The sequence below is a fragment of the Argiope bruennichi genome, chromosome 8 (genome assembly GCF_947563725.1).
Source record: "Argiope bruennichi chromosome 8, qqArgBrue1.1, whole genome shotgun sequence".
NCBI classification, from domain to species: domain Eukaryota; kingdom Metazoa; phylum Arthropoda; class Arachnida; order Araneae; family Araneidae; genus Argiope; species Argiope bruennichi.
Genome location: NC_079158.1, coordinates 23,666,491 through 23,684,800, shown reverse-complemented (window position 1 = coordinate 23,684,800; position 18,310 = coordinate 23,666,491). Strand labels below are relative to the sequence as shown.

At 30.6% G+C, this 18,310-nt stretch overlaps 1 protein-coding gene across 3 annotated transcripts in view; it reads right to left on the bottom strand.

Annotated features, from left to right (window-relative positions):
- The window catches only part of LOC129981701 (dual 3',5'-cyclic-AMP and -GMP phosphodiesterase 11-like), a 387,186-nt gene that overhangs the window by 198,186 nt on the left and 170,690 nt on the right, over window positions 1-18,310 (bottom strand). The window contains exon 1 of one of the 3 annotated variants that reach the window (XM_056092641.1): window positions 12,676-12,754. The exons of the other annotated variants lie outside the window; for them this stretch is intronic. The gene's annotated coding sequence lies outside the window, so the exon portion shown is untranslated. Of the gene's footprint in view, window positions 1-12,675; window positions 12,755-18,310 lie in introns of those variants that run through there. 3 annotated transcript variants of the gene reach the window in all.

The window sequence follows — 18,310 nt, the reverse complement described above, 5'->3', positions numbered from 1 at the left end:
ACAAAGAAATAATTATTATTTCACCTTCTATAAATAAAAATTACTTTGTTTATGAATTTGATTTATTTTATTATTAACTTTTAGCATTTATTAACTTACAGCAATTATAATATTTTTTATTATAAATGCTATATCAATATCTCATTAGTGCTTAAATCCGCTTTTTACTTTCTTGTAAACAAGGAAAAATTTTTATTATCATCAAAATTTTCGACCCCGGTGTTTTGAGAATTTTTCCGAGTTTTAGAATTTCTCGAATTCGAAAACCATAATCTTGGGATAATATCTGTCTCTCTGTTAGCATGATAGTTCAAAAACTATTTGCGTTATACAAATGAAATTTGGTATGTAGTGTTTTAGCATGTTAAACACCATATTAGCAGAGCACCACATAATTATGATAGATGCTAGATTAACTTGAATCTGTCTCAAACACAAAGGAAATGTAGTAAATTGAACCTGAGACCTTGTGGTTTGCAACCGAGTAACATGCCCACAATACAAAAGAAATTACCCGTGTAGCGTAGCTGTTAACTGGCTTATAAGCTTTCAACACAGACTCTCCCTTCAGGGAGTCGGAGGTGAGACGAACGACATGGCTGTTGAGTGGTGATGTATTAACAGTTGAGTCTAATGTGCCTGTACCCATTTGAATAGCGCCAAGCGTGTGTGGGTGAGTGGTTGCTGATGCTGTTGCGTCAAGTGTGTCTGACGACTTTGTGTTGCTGCTGGTAGATGGCGCCACAACAGCCGTACGAAGTTTGAAGGTATCACGTTCGGGTCACCAATGTAGCGGATTGAATTGAGCGAGGATCGAACCTCAGACCTTGTGGTTCGCAGCCGAGTAACATGTCCACAATATAAAAGCACCCGCTCGTGTCGCATAGCTGTTAACTGGCTTATAAGCTTTCATCACAGGAACATTAAGTTAAAGCAAGTCTTGAATTCGCTATCATGTTCATCAGCTGTCTTGTTTGGAGGAAAAATTTTAATATTAAAATTAATTTAAATGTTTCAGGGGTTTGTGTTAAATCCCTCGATGTTCGATTACATAAAGATATTTCAGAAATCATGTCTAAATTATTTAGAAATTATGTATATGTACTTCTTCTCTTCTAGGAAATTCATTAACAGATTATAAAAATAAATATCTTTCAACAGTACTTTTTCAAAAATAAAAAACTTTGTCATTGTTTAAAAAATATGAGTTAAAAATAATAAAAGAAACATTTTTATTTAGCTCATTTAGCAATATATATACACATATATATGATTGAAAAAAATTGAAATGCTTCGGTATAACTTATATTATTTATCTAAGGATTACAAAGATCTTGCATCCTGTTATCATTAGAATCCTAGATCCTGTTACCATTAGTTGTATCACTGAAATGAGGTCTGTTTCTACGGTCACATGATACACGTAAAACGTACAAAGCAAATTTAATTTAGGAATGAATATCACACGTTGCAGAAGAAAAGAATTACGTGACGTCAAAGCATTGTATAACATTACACGCCATTAGATGGCATGAGTAATTACATTGTCATACGACTGCCATGTTATGAGGATTGACTAAATTGTGTTTTCTTTTAAATTCCACACTCTCTTATTTTAATTAATCTGAAAATTAATTCGAAAAAGAATACCCTTTATTTGAATATTTGAAGCATATATGGAAATTCTTTGAGGTGAGCTAAAATATTTCATTTTATGATTTGAAATGAGTGAAACATTTCATATATGACACTTTTCCATTTCTTCTTCATTATTAGATTTTCCAGTTAAACTTATACAGATTTTTAAGAAATTATTGATTTCTTTATTTTTAGTTTACTTAAAAGCAGCTTTTCTTTAAAGTTCTAAACATTAAAACTCAGATTGAATTTTTATTCTACATTTATGACTTTTTAAAAAATTTATTTTTAGCATTCAGGATGTTTATTTATAGAATGATTACAAAAAGATTTTTTTCGATAGATGATTCTATAACTAATATACCATTTAAGAAAATGGTATAAAATTTTGAATGCGGATATTATACGTTATGCGCCCAACAATGATATAAAAACAGCACTCAATCTTTCAGAATTGCAGTTACACTAACAATTTTCATGCAGAATTTATTTTCATGGAAATGTAATCGTCACAGTTGAAAACACAAACTTAAAATGCAATTAAAATGGTATTTTTTTTAGAAAAAAATGACGGCACTTGACAGACTTAAAGAAAGGCGAGAATAATTCATAGACAGAGCAGCATTAAAAAAGAAAATACTTTTATGTTTTATGAATTTTCGACAAGCGTCATAGACTATGAGCATTCGATCACTCTGTCTATGTAGCAGATTATGCAGAAACTACAGCACGTATCATATGAAAAGGAATGTACGAAATCTCAGCCTGGGTAGCATGTTTCAAGGTACACATTCTTTGCATATTACTTACATAAAGATATTCTTTCAATCTGAAATCTATTAGAATAAAAGCGGGCTATTACTGTGGCTACGGGGCGAGAAACAATTCGAGAAACAGCGATAGATAATTCATCCATGAGTGCTGCGTTATTAAACTTAAGGTAAGAGACCCTATGTGTTTAGCAATATCATCTTGCATCCATACGACGTTAGACAGAACATTTTGCAGTTGGAAATCAGGAAAGACGTAATTGGTCTGCATTGATTCATAATGATCCCTTGCTATCATACACCTTTTGATAGCAACCTTGGGCAGTTATTCAAAAAGTAATGGGAAATGCTCGTTATCCGCTCCACATAGTCATTTTAGCTTCTTGTAATGGAAGAGTGGATATTCGAATCCTCCCAATGTATGTAGTTCTTCGAATTAACTTTACCAGTCATTGAGAAGTACGCTTTGACTGTTCATAGTAAAGGCCAGTTGTTATCAACGTCATACCAAATGAAGAATTTATTAGGAAAATCCAAAAGAAATTTGTGATCATCCGCTTGTAGAATTTGGTCACATTGTGAAGTCAGCATGGAATTGTAGTGAAAGCTTATAAGCCAGTTAACATCTACGCTACACGGGCAATTGCTTTTGTATTGTGGTCATGTTACTCGCCTGCGAACCACAAGGTCCCAGGTTCTATCCCCGCTCATCACAATCCCCCATCATTGATGACCTCGAACGATGAACTTTAAAGCTTCGTACAGTTGTTTTGGCGCCATCTACCCACAGCAACCCAAAGTCGTCAGACTCACTTGACGCAGCAACACAAAGGGTTGTCAGACTTACTTGGTGCAACAGTAACCACTCACCCACACACGCTCGCTATAACGATTGGCGATGCTCAAATGGGTACAGGCGCATTAGACTCAACAGCTAAATACATCACCACTCAACAGCCATATCGTTCATCTCACATCCGACTCACTGGAGGGAGAGTCTGTGGTGAGAGCTTATAATTATAGTCGCAGGGGCATGGAGAGGTGTTAAGGTTAAGGTGAGAGCTTATAAGCCAGTTAACAGCTATGAAACACAGGCAATTGCTTTTGTATTGTGGTCATGTTACTCAGCTGCGAACCACAAGGTCCCAGGTTCTATCCTCGCCCATACCAATCCGCCACAGAAGCATGGTAAAACAAAGCGCAGAACAGGGTCATAGAATCTGGATACTATGTGATCTATGCCTATCATCTGGTGCACTTATGCAATAACTTCAATAGGAATGGAAGGTCGTCTAGGCTAAGATCGATCAAATATGCAACCAATTTCTGCAAATTTACTACGAAATACCGTACAACATGCACTGATGACAAGCCTTGTCATAGCTATACTATGTTTCTTAGTGCATTTTGTCTATTCAGTTAATAAAGCTTTCTCGTTTCATCGCACTGCTGTACTAGTGTATTTTCTATTTAGAAGCAAGAAGGCATAACGTAACACTCAAATCATAGTATTTTCTCCCTCGAGTAGAGAATGACGTCATTGATGACAGTGTCTTACGTCAGAGCTCGAAATCTGTACACCTTCGTATTTCTGGTTTCGAGAGAAATTAGTGAACTCGTTTTAAAACAGAAGATTCAGTGTGGATTATGACGTCAGTGGAAAAGCGATTCGTGTTTCCTCTAAACACCACCAGAACGCGAACTGTTTGTTTGTTGTTTTTACTTTTTCTGAATCTGTTTAACGTTATTATTTTTCGTGTTAAAAATATCCTTACAACCTCATTTACTTTTTTTATTTTGAATATCATATTTCCGTAAAAAAAAGTAAGTGTTTCTGTTTACATATTTCTAAATTTTATCGAAACCTAACTGAGAAAGCTCGAAAATTGTTTTTCACATTAATTTCGAGCGCTTTTAGTATAATACCTACGTGTAAAATTTTATTCTTTTCCATAGAATAATATGCTTGCTAAGATGTCAAATAACGATAATGTTTGTTTTCAACTACGCCGTTCATGAATGCGCCTTTTTTCAAATTTCACTGAATCATATTCGAATTTTGAACAATAAATATGTATTTAAGAAGAATGTAGATTTTATACCAGTGTTTTTTTTTTTAAATTTCTAAGTTCATCCATTTAGGAAAATATTTAATATATAAGTGGATTTTTATGCAGCTTTAAAGCATACATTTTGGGGGAACAAAAAAGATAGAAATTTAATTATAATATATTATATAAATATTTTTATTTGTGTCATTTTTATGAAGAATAAAGTAATAACTGATGATATATAATTTTAAAAAATGGAAGCTTTTGAAGAAAATAGATATGCCTCAACTGATTTATTTCTTGTAAATTATGCGTATTTAAAAATGTATAAATGGTAAAATTGATGATTTACATATAAAAAGTTAAAATTATTTTTTATCTTTCGAACTCCACCAGAACTCTCTTTGATGTTAGGTAACCAGTTTTTAATGATTTTGTAATTTATTTGATTTATTTAATGTTAGATCATTAATGTTATTTTGTTTGATTTAGGAAAGCCTTTTTCCTAATCTTTTGAATGAATTTCTTTTTTCTTATTTATTTTGTCGCTTTATTCTATAAGTTGTTTAGTTACGTTGTTGCACAATTTATTTTCAATAGATACAGATCTCATTAATTTAAATAAAACCGTTCATTTCTGAATAAGAAATTCTCATTTGTTAGGGAATAAATTCCATTTTTTTCATTTGTTGCTTTTAAGAAGATGGCGTTGTACAAAATTAATCTCAAAAAATAAAGTAAAAACAAGATTCAGAGCAAAATAATGTTATCAATTTAACGAAACCGAATTATCAGTTCATGGTGATAGCTTATAAAAAACAATAAAGAAGTAGAGTTTTAAATAAAACTGTTTTTATTTGTTAAAGAAATTTCTTGCTCTAAGAAAAATTATATAATATAATTTTTATATAATATTTATAGAGAGTGTTTTGTGATTACCTTTTTACTCTATAAGTCCAATGTTCAACGAAAATAATAGCAATAATAATAATATTAAAAGAAGTCGGAAAATAAATTAGCAAGCAAGGCAAATGAAGGTTGAGACTATCTCACGGTAGCCCATGAAAGCCCACTGTGCATACAAAGGATTGATTGATTTAAAGGCTAAAGCAATCCTTTTTCTATTTGAATTTCGGAGTATCAAAACTACAACTCAGCCAGATCCGACTTCAAGCTCGAGAAACTGATCCTTTTTTTTTTTTTTTTTTACCTACTTTTACTCATTGATGAATTTCGCTTTCGCTCTTGTTAGTATTGAGAAGTAAATGTCCATTTTCTTTTATCAGAGGTTGCTTCTCGGAAAAAAGAAGGTAAAAATCTTTCTAAAATATTATTCAGATGAAAATTTTTTTTAAAAAAAGTATAGATTGATATAAATTGTTACGTGTGAAAATGATGCAGAACTTCAAAAAAATTGTATTTTCGCAGTTTTTACTAAGCGAAATATTGAATATAAAAGACACAAATTATTTGGTATATCAAGAAACTTCATTAAAACAACAAGAACCAAGTCAGAACACTGAAAGTATTTCCAAGCAAGCTGAGGGTTCCCAATAATCCTCTCCTGATAATATTCCAATCTACATGCTAGTATGTAGGCAGATTGGAATATTATCAGTAGATTATATCTGCTTGACCTTGAGCCTTAAATCTATATTGTCCCTGATTATTAGACCTACTTGAAAATACTAATGTATTCTGCAACATATTAAAAATAGTATATCAGAAGAATATTTGCAGAAACTCTCAAAATTAAAGACATCGCAAGAAAAATTTAAAAGTTAGCGATTCATGAATCAAGCTGCTTCTTCACTTTAGAAACCTGTCATTCCACAGCCACATAATTCCAGACACCTTTGATCCTTCCACCCCAGACTGCGAAACTTGAAGCATCACTCATTCATGCCTGTCATCCTAATTATGCAAATCTCCATCTCTTTTCTCACAATTACATTTTAAATCTTTATTTATCTGCAAACCACCTTCGTTGGATACTAATTTTTCTAAAATTTCAATTAAATATCTAAAGCATAATTTCATATTCATGATACTCTTAACAGTGTCATTTTAAACTCCAAATAGTGATAGACAGTTAACCAGCTTTATTTTTTCAGTTATCTTTCACTTCTTCAATTTATTGCCTACATGAAAATTCCGTAGGGAGTCGGTTATCTGACCGCGTCATTGCATTTTGCTTAAGCCCAGCATCTTCGTATTTCTCAGGCAAAAGACGCAATTGATTTTAAAATTGAAATGGTGTCAAAAATTATTGCATTAGCAGAACGTGAACTGAATGAAGACATAGCAATAAAAAGAATTAAAGATTAGAAAAAAACTTTTGTATTTAAACTTATTAGATTTAGTTCCAAAAGAAATTAATGACTTAGAAAACTTTGAATGAGAAGACCGACAGACGGTCAAACCCTATATAGATTTGGCTAAAAATTTGGTAAGTATCTATACTTTAGATCCCAAAATTGTGTGCTTAGTTGTACTCAGCTAGCTCTTTGTGTATTCATTGCTGTCGCATTCACCTAAACCCTGACAGACAACAAAACTTCCTGCTAATGGATTTTGTTCAAAATTAGAATGAAATCGACAAATTCAGAATACAGATCGCATGCAAAATATCTTCCATCTAATTCAAAGAATTTGTTAATTATTATATTCATAGACAATCAAACATAATTCGAAAAAATGTCTTTTAAACGGTGAGGTTTTGAAAATAAAGATACGTCAAAATTTCGATGCCTGAATTTTTGTAGATAACAGTATTTTCTCTATGTTATTTTCCATCCTTTAGAAAATGATCTAAAGCAATTTAATTGAAATAAACAATTAATCATATGTATAAAGAATGAAAAGGTTTGAATATTATTTCAAGAATGGAAACTAATGTTGGAAATTATTCATAAAATATTTTAAAATATTTTTTAAATAAAGAAAAAAAATTGTAATTAAAAAATTGATGCCAATATATTTTTTTAAATTTTAAGATAGTTCAGAAACTTTTGTGTTATAGTATTTTCAAAAGTTATCGACGGAAAGGGTCCAAATTTTGCTTAAAATTTCAAAACTTTTATCCCTTGGTGCAGAATTCTATTCTTCCAAAATTTATGTACCAAATTTGCTACTGTATTTCAAATGGTCTGTTTTGTATTCGAACGCATTTCCTCGTTTTTTTTATTAGTAGAGATTCTAATTAAATAATTAAAATTGCTTAGGATTTGGTTAAAATAATCTTCTTCATATCAACTTTGCAAAAATAAAGATCTTATAAACGAAAAAATTGTAAATGAAAAAGATTATATATTTCTAACCTAGATTCATCTTACAAATGAAATTAATCACAGTAATGTCAGTTGGGATGGTTAATCCATTTGTAGTTTAAACAAACATGGTGAAGAGTGGGCGAAAAAGTATTGTGTCCTGGTTACCATATGTTACAGCACTATTATTAAATTTGAAGTAAGTTAAGTTTTTATTAAAAAATTAGAAAATTTTACATAATTTACTTTATAGAAGATTTCGTGAGCAAGTTAAGAATGAAGAAACAGTTTTCATAAAGTATAGTCCTCAAAAGTCCAGCAATGACCTATGGTAAGGGCCTTCAGGCTTTTAAACATTGCAACCTGCTATTTAAAAACAAAATATATTGGACATATTTAATCCATGGTACATTGAATGTTTTCAAAGAAAAACAGCGGTTACTTCCTTAGAAAGATTTCACGGGTGAAAAAAAATAGAGATTTTTGTACAAGAAATCATTTATTATTAAATAAATATTTACGTATTAAATGCCACTTCAAAATTTAAATTAATTTTTTAAAGCTTAAAAGTTTTAAATTTAAGCGTTATTTATCATTCAATAAATATTTACAAAAGACAAAGGGAGCAATAGATACACAAACTAAATTGAACATTCATAGCAAAAGGAAGTTTCTGATTAGTTGGGCGGGGATAATGGATATACATAAAATGCAATGTTCAGTGAAACCTCAGAGCAGAATAGATTTATCGTGTTCAAAACACCATCTCTTTATATTTTTGTTTATCGTAACATTAGTTTCTCCATTTCTTGTCATTCGACACAAGTCGCTTGTGTATGTATTGCGTTATTTTTATCGTGTTACTACCATTTAGCTTGATGAAAATCGAAGTTCCTTGCATCACATTTTTTTTCAAATTGTAGAAATATACATACACATTCAAGATCTTGTCATAACCCACAATTTGAGTCAGAATTAAAGAATGACATGGTCAAGAAATACAAATCCAGAAAAAAAATTTAAGAAAATTTCGATTTTATCTATTTTTTAGTTTTTTTTTTATCTCTGATCGCAACCAGCATTATTCAGAAACAAGATGACTACTCTCCTTTTGATCTAATGGTTATGACTGCTGAAGTTTCCTACTAAATGAAATATTTTAAACAAACGTGCGATTGCTATATGGAACCTTTATTTTAAAAGATTCCAGCTGGCAATTTGCTTTCATATATTATAATGAAATGACACTTCTGTATCATACTATCTTATGCAATTCAATAATATCACCTGTGGAAGACGTCCCACTTTTTGCTTATCATGATTTCTTGATTTATGGTCTTGACTAGGAGGCATAATTGCTGCTCAAAAAATCATTAAAACAACTACAATCAAAAAGTCTGAAAAAAAAAAGCAAAAGAGTAAAATGGGAAACAAAATTCAATTGAATTTTAATGATTGCCGAAATGTCTTTAATTATGATGTTGCCATTTTCTTATTTTTATAACATCCTATGGTATGTCATTAATGCAGTATAAAGACAAAACAAATATTTCTCTTTATAATGGGAGAAACTTGTTTAAATTGTAAGGTGCCTAGCAAATAAATGGAATAATTTGAGAGAAACTTACTCTATTACCTCCCCCCAAATATTTTTTACACAAAATGCATGGAAATTTTAATAAACCAATAATTTTCCATCATAACAAAAATTTGTATTACTCTTAATATTAAGAACAAAATCTTTTGAAGCATTTATTATTTTTAAAATGCTGATAAAAAATAATAAATAATTTAATACATCCGTTTACAGAATAGGGCATTAGAGCCTCCAAAATGACACGATTTTCATTTTCAAAGTAATTAGACTAAAAATTAATTTGCAGGGGATTTTAAAGCAATGGAGTTGTTTAATTAAAAACAAAGAAATGCCATCGCTACATGCGCTTTTAGAAAAACTCATTTTTCACTTAATTTTCTGCAAGGAAAGCTTAATTGTTCTCCAAAATGCTGAATAAATCTTTAGGAATTCTGCAAATATTTTAAATTAAAATAAAAGTTCCCCATCCTTTAAGTTCCTGGCTGAATTTTGTTGCGATGTTCGCATTAAAAGGTGGAAATATTTTTGGAACAGTGAATAAGTTTCCTTTTACATAATCTGATATGTTTAAATGATTTCAAAAAGCGCAAAACGTTTTGAGTTCATGACACATATAAATACACCAGCATTTCTTTCTTAAAGAAACTAAAGTATATTTGAGGGAGCATTAAATATGTAATTCTAGAAAGAGCCGACAGATTTCTGAAAGTATCTATTTGTATAAGAAACTTTGTTTCCCGAAAATCAATGAAATTCATATTTATTATTATCATTTGTCATTCTAATAAATCATACGAAAATAACAAATTTAACCAATATTACTAAGTGGTGTCTAACGGATGAAAAAATTTTACATTTTCATGCGCCTTGATTGGGAGCCCTTGGCTTCTATTAATAAGCATTTACAATCATTAGCTATGAATATAGTATCACATTTTATGTTTTTTTATGCTGCGGTAAAATCAGAAACACGCTCATGAAGTATAAATAATCTTCCCTGTATTGTTTGCCAGCGGATTCTAAAGCACTCCGTGCTTTTGCGCATGCTTTAGAAGGGGTTTAATTCGTCAAAATAAGGTGAGAGGAAACATGAAAGGAGGTGATATTTATATTTAACAATGAAGTCAACTCGGATTACTCGTTGACTGAAGTAAAATAAAATAAAACGTTCAGAAACGACACGGTACGCGCATACACGTGAAAATGAATTGAACGAAAAAATATCGAATAAGGCGGAAATCAAGGTCAAATAATGATGAAGAATTCCAGAAATGCGCTCATCCTTCGGCTTCTTACCCCTTAGTGAGATAGAATCGTCAAGTAAGAAGTAGAAGTAGAAGTGATTGCCTCAGGATACTAAAACGAACAGTACAAATGAAATATTCAGTCTTTCTAATTATAAAAAAATGGTCAAAGTGTGAATAAATAAACATTTAATTTTCCAAGAGTTGAAATCATTTTTAAGCTTGTAAATTATCAGTATGTTCATATAATTTTTTATAATTTTCCCTATAACCAATGCTGGCTTTTCGATTAAGGAAACTAGGCAATTACCTAAGGTCGGTGAATTGAAGGGCTTCATTGTTGCCATATAAATACGTTTGTAAAAACTGCAAATTATATGAAATATAAAATATTAGGATAAAAATATATGTTCACATTGAATTATTTAAATCATTTTTAAATAAATTAAAGTCTAAATATTACTGGAATATTAATTATTCATTAAGAGGTTTTGTTTTATTTGAATCACCATGTCCTATAAATTATATTTATAGTTAAATTGTCAGAAATTTATTATTTTTTATAAACTTTCAAAATAATTAAGTGCTTATAATTTGTAAGAAAAGAAAACATTAACTAATAACTACGATTATTTTTCGATAATTTTATTATTTTACTTTTAAATAAATGGTTTTAAAATAAACAAATAAAAAATATTCACAAATTCACCAAAATTAAAGTATTAGCTAAAATAAATTATTAGCATATTGATTAAGTTTAAAAAATGTCTTGAAAAGTGAAATTAAACAATTAGATTCTTTATTAAAAGAGGGGCCCCATTACGGGCATTGCCTTCGGCCACACAATACCTAAATCCATCATGGCCCGAATGCTTATAAAGAAGACTTTTTAAAGAATATAAATGAATGTTCTGTTAGAAAATTCAAACTAAAATACATTAAAAAGAAAATAAAATTAATTTATGTAATTAGATTTTGCGGCTAACGAGCAGTTAACAAAAAAAAAATGATGGAAAGGATGAACTACATGAAGTTTGTTAAATATCATACGAAAATAATCATGAACATATTATTAATAATGAAATTAAAGAAACTGCAATTTTTTTTTCTTTTTTTCGAAATAGAATTCAAAATGACTAAATTTGGTAAATTCCACTCTTGAATCACATTTAGAATTTGAAAAAAAAAAAAAAGTGTAAAAGACGCTCATATTTGAAGGCGATATTCTAATGGAACCTCTAAAAGCCTACGATAATTTTAACCCTTAATTGGCAGGGTCAGAAAAAATTAGCATATTCTGTGAAGGAATAATAATTGTAATCGTAATTTGTCATGAAATTCAATAATTACAGTAAACTGTCTTTTTAAACAATATAATTTGAGGAAGAATAAGATTTTTTTAACAAAAGTTAACAACACGATTCATATTTTATAAAATAGAATCATTTTTCACAGTAAAAATTTTAAAAAGGATACTAAATGTCTTTAAACTTGGAAAATATATAACATTTTTTTCATTATAAATGACCTCTTAAAATTATACTATTGGGCAGGAAAAAGAGTTTAAAAGATTTGTAAAATTTATAAATATTATAATATACGATTTTAATACTATTTCGATGAAAAAATTTGTATGCATACAGAAATATGAAAAAAATTGGTTTGTGAGAAGGGGAAAAAATGTTTCTTTTTATCATATGGGTTGCTGTTAGCTACATTCCAGGTATTTTATTTATTCATTTCTATAAGTAAAAAATTTGAAATGCAGCAGCTACCACCCTAACATACCAATTTTATGAAACTAAAATTGAGAGAAAAAAAATTATTTTTGAAGATTTAAATGTTTTCCATTTTTTCTAAATAATATTGCTATAAAAATTTCTCCGAAAATAAGTAAATACCTGACGATCAAAAGTCAATCTTCATTAAGCAGCAATATTCTATCAGTATTTCTCTCAAACATTTCTTCGTCATCTGACCGCGGTTTGAAATAACGAGGTCCGTCCCAAAATAGCCCAAGAATTGCTTCAAACGGGACTTTAATATAACTAAACTCAAACATTTCTTCCGTTAATCTACATATCCAGACAAAAAAAAAATGCTTACATTTTAAAAGAAGGGTTGAAATAACTATGGATCGCTTCTTAGTTTTTGAACCGAAGATTCGTATCGTTCTGTCTCCTGGGTGTCGTAAACCTGAGTGCTTCCACGAAACAGGGGAAACCCTTCAAGAGTCAGAAGAGTCCCTGGAGAAGTCAGGAAGAAGCGCAGCTATCGGCGTTGATGCTTGTCTCGGTTATTTATAGACATTTTCACTTACCCCTGTTAATAAAAGTACGGGAAGTAGGATATTCCCCTTTTTCCAGATGGTCGGGAGGTTTTTGGCACGTCCCCAGGGAAGGTGGTGCCTGTCACCCGCCCGTGGGAGGCAACGTGGAAGCGTTTTTAAACAAGAACTCTAATGACAGCTGCAGAAAAAGCTGATAAGTGATTTTGTTATCTAATAGGTATTATACGACTTTATAATATGTTTTTACTAACTAAACATTGTTAACTAATCAACTGATCTGCCGCAAATAATGGTGGTGTTTACTTTCCATTAAATCTCTTTATATATAACTTCATTTCCGTGTTTCTCCCACGAAAATATTTTTGAGCATCAAGTTGGGACAGACAGTAAATCAGTGTTATTTTAATACCCTTTGTAATATAATTTGTGCCATGCATTCTTTTATGAACCATCCTAGTAGAGTCAATTTCCATAGCGCAACTAAAAATGTTGTTGCAGAACCAGCGCAAGAACTTAAATCTTGATCTGGCAACAATTTTTTCTCTTGATCTGGCATCAACTTTTTTCCCGCCAGAGTATTTTCGCTTTACCGCGCGAGAAAAGATGTGTCACCTGTAGCTGTGTGTGAGTGTGCTTTTGTGATGTTATGTTAATGTGCTTTAGATGTCTTCGTCAGTAGCTGCTTTATGTATGATAAATGGAAAAAAAGACAGATCAGGTCCCTTTTATTTGATTACCCACGAACAAATGTGAATGCAGATATAATCTGTTTTCGACTTTTCGCTGTACTGTAATTTCACTTCCTTATTCCTCATAAAAACTATATCGACTTTAAACAGAATGCATCAATCATAGATTTCCATAATAGAAGACAATCATTCGATTACATTTTTGATGGAATATTGAATTTCAGTTCAACAATGGAAATAGAGTTAAAAAATGTCAAAAAAAAGTAGTCTTAAAAGTTTTTAATTTCAAAATGGTGAAAAACAATTTTTGTGCGAAAATATTTTTGGAAATATCGTCGAAAAATGCCAAATTCTCACTTAAATTTAATTAACAAAAATTCGAATGTCGGTAACTCTAGGTCAAAATGATTTGACATGTATATATCTATCTATCTATCTATATATATATAGACATTTAGTAATACCAAGTTAATAGGAAAAAAAAAAGTATCAAAATTAAGTAAAATAAAATAAGAATCCGGCCTGAAGACTTTCTCAAGGGTCACCCTCAGACAGGGATTCAAAATAAGGGATTTTTTCTATGAGGAATCCAGACTAAAATTGCCCAACAATATTGACTCCTCGTGACCCGAAAATCCCCAGAAATTAGGCCTAAGAAATACACCATTTTTACAGAAAAAAACCCAATAAATTAAAAGAATACGACCACTAATAAGCAAATATACAATAACATAAAATAACCATATTATAACTCTCATAACCAATAATGAAAACAAAAAGGAAAGTACATACTAGCAGCAGGCAAAAAAATTTTAAACATAAGCTGACCCTTTTTTGTTTCCCGCGCCCTAAACTGTTTTTTCTAATGCCATTCAAGGTCAAGGTTTTAACCTTGAATGGCGTTAGCAAAAACAGTTTAGGGCGAAATACAGACATTAGTGCAAAAACATTTTTTTTTTTTTTTCGTCTCAAAGGAATTTTAAAGGTGAAATTCAGCAAAATATACAAAAGAATTTTCTGATGATTATAATATTTTCCTCTTTTTTTTTATTTCACATGCTAAGAAATAAAAAAAATCTTTGGCGACAAATATCATTCTTTCACCTCTTGTCCAATAATATTAAAAACGTTTTTTGCATACTTAAATATGTTCCATCTCACATGAAATCAATATACTGGATTATTTTCTAATCGTAAGATTTATTATGGGAAAAAATAAGAGAACATACATTAATCAAATTGTCTAATTTAAGAACATAAACTAGACATGATACAGAAACATTTTGGAAATTTATTACATTTCAACAAGCTGAAATTCATTTGCATGAGAAAGTGTTTTAATAATATATTCAGATATGATCACCTATCAATAAATTTTAGCGAATTTATAGCATCTAATTGATGTTATTCTTTCTTCAGATAAAAATATAAAAGCATTTCTATCATTTACTCTCTGCGTCTGTTGCCTATTCCAGAAACTTCCTCCACTCGAAAATTTATCGACCGCAATTATTTCCCATCTCCGCATAAACAAAATTTACTGTGTGTCTTAATCTCCCTATCTATGCCAGCCCTTAATCCCCGACCAGCTCCGACCGCCACGGAGCCTAAAAAAAATCAATAAATGCATCACGACACAAAATCCACTGCTTCTCTCTTTCAGATACTACATAGGAAGCGTGTGTGTGGCGCCGAAACTTCAGGAAACTGACAGATGGGCACTGTTCGGGATTTTGATTAACGCTTGCGGCCTTATTTCAAGCGGGGAAAAAATTCTATGAGAAAAAAGGAAGATGGTTGTGAACGCGTGAAAGCAACAGAAAAAAAAGAATTCAATGATTTGCGTGTTGGAATGTTTGTTAGACAGGAAAATCTTATTGTGAATATTAATTATTTGGCTTCTTGGGAAAAAAAATACAGCAAACCATCTTCCTTTAGATAATAAGGCGCTGCTAGTATGTTTAAGACTCATTCCATAGATGCCTCCTTTAATTAACGAAGTTGGGAAGTTTTCTAAAGTGAGCTCATTAGTGTAATGAGCATCATATTTAAAATTCGAGAATGCAAGTTTTTAAAGAACGCCGTGTTAGTGTAATGAGTAAGTGTATCCGCAGGACGAGTATTTGCTTAAAAATCATATTAGGGTGCGAGTATTATAGAATGAGATAGATGAGCTATTCTTAGGAATAAATTAAGGATACAAAATTTATAGGGTTCAGTGATGCATCGGAAGCGAATGCTGTATTATTTAAGTTAACATTCGTGATGAATTTAATTCAGTAAATCAAGGGGGTGGCGGAACTCTTGCATAACATAGATCATTTAGAGTTATAAAAACAAAGTCAAAAAGCAGCATTAACATTTTTTTCTCATAACAAAGTGCATATACATAAAATCCCTTCCGTCAAACAATTATGGTTAACTAAGTTTCATTGTCTTAGTCAGCAGCATAAATTCAGAGAGCCTCTTCAAAATGCGAAACAAGCTGTTTCTTATCCTTGGCATTCCAAATTAAAAGATATTATAAAGCGGTGTTCCGTTTATCAGGATGATCATTCTACAATTTTATATTCATTAGTAACACATACAGCAGCTCACTCGTCATTTCAAACGGAACCATGGCCAAAAATCAACAAAAATATTATCAAATATTACAATTGTATCTTAAAATTATTACATTTAATTGCATCACAGCATTCCCAAGAATGATCATTTCACTTCACTTATATCTTCATATAAAACTGCTACTCTTAACACATTTTATTTTTAAAAAAAAGTCTTGTAAAGCCTCAATTAAAATAGTTCGATGAATTTTGAAGCATCTTTGATTTATTCTTTTCAAGTAATGTAAGACTCATTAATTGTATATTTGTGAACGAAACAACAGAGGTGATATATAGATTTTTCGTTTAGAATTTTTTTTAAAAAAGAACTTTATCATCCACATTATAATTTAAATTTTAAAACCCGCTGTTTTAAATACATGATATAAATAAGAATGCAATTTTTTTTCTATGCAAAAAAGAGAGATAGCTAACGCTCTAGATTAAAGTATTATTATACCTGATAATCCAAACTAATCAGGTATAGAATAGTTAAATCCTGTTTGCCAACCCAGCTGGAAAATGATTTTTTCTTTTTACTAAGTACACAAAGCGAAAAAAAAGAAAGAAAAAAAAAACCCGTGAATCGAGATTTTGGCTATCTTCGCGTTTCAGACATTTCCCAGTCCTAAAACCCATTTTCGAAATACGGTTTGCCTGTCTATGAACACGAAAAATTCAAATAGTTTTCAACAGACAGATGAAATTCGACATATGATCTGAACCTCAAATTTTTTACATTTCTATCAAATTTTAAACGAAATCAATTCAGAGGAAGTCTGTCTGTTCTGCTGTTCAAATACCACAAAAATATCATAATTACTAAACATAAGGAACTAGACAGATAAAATTTGGTAAACTTATTTATCTTCTATAATGTAGATCCATATCAAATTTGAAAACTAAGGATTGACCATCCGTCTCCCTGTACTTTGTGTTGCATGTAAACTCGAAAAGTCAAAATCACAATAAATTAAATAAATGAAATATGTGAATGTGTGACTACAGTTGTAGACCCAAGCCAAGTTTTAGTTGCAATCGGTAGGAAACAAGGTGCCCAAAATAAATATTCTTTTTTCCAATATTTGGTTATAAGCCGCGTGTCAGCGATTAAAGATCGATCTTTCGTTGAAGGAAACAAGGTGCCCAAAATAAATATTCTTTTTTTCAATATTTGTTTATAAGCTGCATGTCAGCGATTAATCGCCATAGATTGTAAGTTAGATTCAATTAAAGATCGATTTTTCGTCGAAGGAAACAAGGTGCCCAAAATAAATATTTTTGTTTTCCAATATTTGTTTATAAGCCGCATGTCAGCGATGAATCGCTAAAGATCGCAAGTTAGATTAAAGATCGATCTTTCGTTGAAGGAAACAAGGTGCCCAAAACAAATATTCTTTTTTTCTTCAATATTTGTTTATAAGCTGCATGTCAGCGATTAATCGCCATAGATTGCAAGTTAGATTCAATTAAAGATCGATCTTTCGTAACTGTCGTTCGCCGGTGACATACAATAAAACATAGGTAGCAATTTTCTTTACAATATTTTAAAATACACGATTTTCATGTTTGGAAATAAAAATTTGATTCGTAAAAGAATAAAAGCACTCCTTATGTTCACGACCAGACCCAGCATCCAGATTTATACGTAGGGAAAAGGATAATAGCTTTATGATAGAGCATGTATGAAAGGCTCGATGAGGTTAATTTGTTGTAACAGTAATCTCCGAACATTGAAGAATATGTTTCGGAAAAATTACATATTACTAAAAATGTGTAATCATTTTTCAGAAAATCCAACATCATGATATATTTTTAAACTTCTAGACTAATAATGTCGAAAAACAAATTTTGTTAAATAGCATCCGTCCAAATGATAATTGCAGGTTTTATGAAGACTTTATTTATATTTATTTATTTATTAATGATTATATATAAAAGAAGACACACCTGTTGAAAACAAAAGTTCCTCAGAATAAGCGAATGTATGCATGAATTCTTTATATTTCTAGAGAATGCTTTATGGGTTACAGATGTTTTATCAAACGAATTTAAATCTAATAAGGTCGTTATAACAGCAGGCGTCTTTTCTTCTAAGTATTTCAAAAATTTTGCATTACTTGTAACCAACATTTAAGCATTTTCTCACATGAAGAAGA